At 44.6% G+C, this 1,560-nt stretch overlaps 1 pseudogene; it reads left to right on the top strand.

Moving 5' to 3' along the window:
• Window positions 1–468: 468 nt before the first annotated feature.
• On the top strand, window positions 469–1,188 carry LOC123462972 (annotated as a pseudogene).
• Window positions 1,189–1,560: the final 372 nt, after the last annotated feature.

The following is a 1,560-nucleotide window of genomic DNA, read 5'->3' as shown; positions in this document are numbered from 1 at the left end:
AATGTGTGAAGCACTAGATTCACTCCCTAAAATTAAAATTAATAACAAGGGCAGGAGAGATGGCTTAGCAGATAAGGCACTTGCCTGCAAAGCCAATAGACCCAGGTTTGATTCCCAGGACCCACTTAAAGCCGGATGCAAAAGGTGGCACATGCACCTGGAGTTTGTTTACAGCTGCTAGAGGCCCTGGCATGCCCATTCTCACACCCTCTCTCTCTTTCAAATAAATAAATAATAAAATATTTTTAAAAAATAATAAAAACCCTGGTGTGGTGGTGCACACCTTTAATCCCAGCACTAGGGAGACAGAGGTAGGAGGATCATAGCCACCCTGAGACTACATGGTGAATTCCAGGTTGGCCTGGCTAAAGCAAGACCCTACCTCAAAAAAGTTAAAAATAAGCTTTGAGCCCCGTCCCGCTGCTTTTCGGGCCCGTGCCGCGCCGTTCCTCCCGCCCCTCCGCGACCATGTTCATCCCCTGCACCGACTCGGCCCCGACCTGACGGGCTTTACCCTCCTCATGCCAGCTGTATCCGTTGGAAATGTTGGCCAGTTTGCAATGGATCTAATCATTTCTACACTGAATATTAAGATTGGTTATTTCTATACTGACTGCCTTGTGCCAATGGTTGGAAATAATCCCTATGCAACTGCAGAAGAGAATTCAGCAGAACTCAGCACAAATACTGAAGTGCTCCTTTCCGGTACCTACTTACACCTTCCACGCAGAAGAGTGTTCAAAGCAAAATGAAGAACCTTAACTGGCAAGAAATGGAAAAAAGTCCCTGTATTCCTGAAATGAAAGATTCTGAACTTTGTATCCGTATTCCTGGAGGTGGTATCACAAAAACACTGTATGATGAAAGCTGTTCAAAAGGAATCCAGATGGCAGTCCTGCTGAAATTCGCTTCAGAAGGGGTCAATATTCCAGATCCAGTAGGTCTTGTCCAGTATCTGAATGAGTGGCTTCAGATAACCAAGCCCTGTAGTGACTCCAAACCCTCTACTCTGCCATGGAAGTTCCCAAGTTCTTGGAGGCTGCTCTTTGGTAGTGGGCTTCCCCCTGCACTGTTCTGATCTGCTTTCAGTCTTATGCCGCATATCCCAAGACAGTTATTACCAACACAGCTGGTAAATATGCTACCAAATGTGTGTTATTCCAGAAAACCTCAAAGCACCGGAGTTAACAAAAAAAAAAAAAAGTTGCTGTCTGTCATCCTGTATAATAAATATAAATTTTTTATAATAAAAAAAAATAAATAAGCTTTGAGGGAGGGAAGAAAAGAGGAAAAAGGAAGGAAGGGAAGGAGGAAGAGGGAGGGAAGGAGAGGAGGGAAGGAAAGTCTAGTTTATAATGTGTTACACAATTTGGACTTGAATCAAGAAAGATACCCCCTAGCATTGTGGCGCATGCCTTTAATTCCAGCACTGGGGAGGCAGAGGCAGGAGGATCACCATGAGTTTGAGGTCACCCTGAGACTACAAGTGGATTCCAGGTCAGCCTGAGCTAAAGTGAGACCCTACCACAAAAAAGAGAGAGAGTTTCCTTAGATTGTCTA

Source organism: Jaculus jaculus, chromosome 8 (assembly GCF_020740685.1).
Source record: "Jaculus jaculus isolate mJacJac1 chromosome 8, mJacJac1.mat.Y.cur, whole genome shotgun sequence".
Lineage (NCBI taxonomy): Eukaryota > Metazoa > Chordata > Mammalia > Rodentia > Dipodidae > Jaculus > Jaculus jaculus.
Note: the sequence above shows the minus strand (reverse complement) of the source record. Positions and strands in the feature narration are given on the sequence as shown.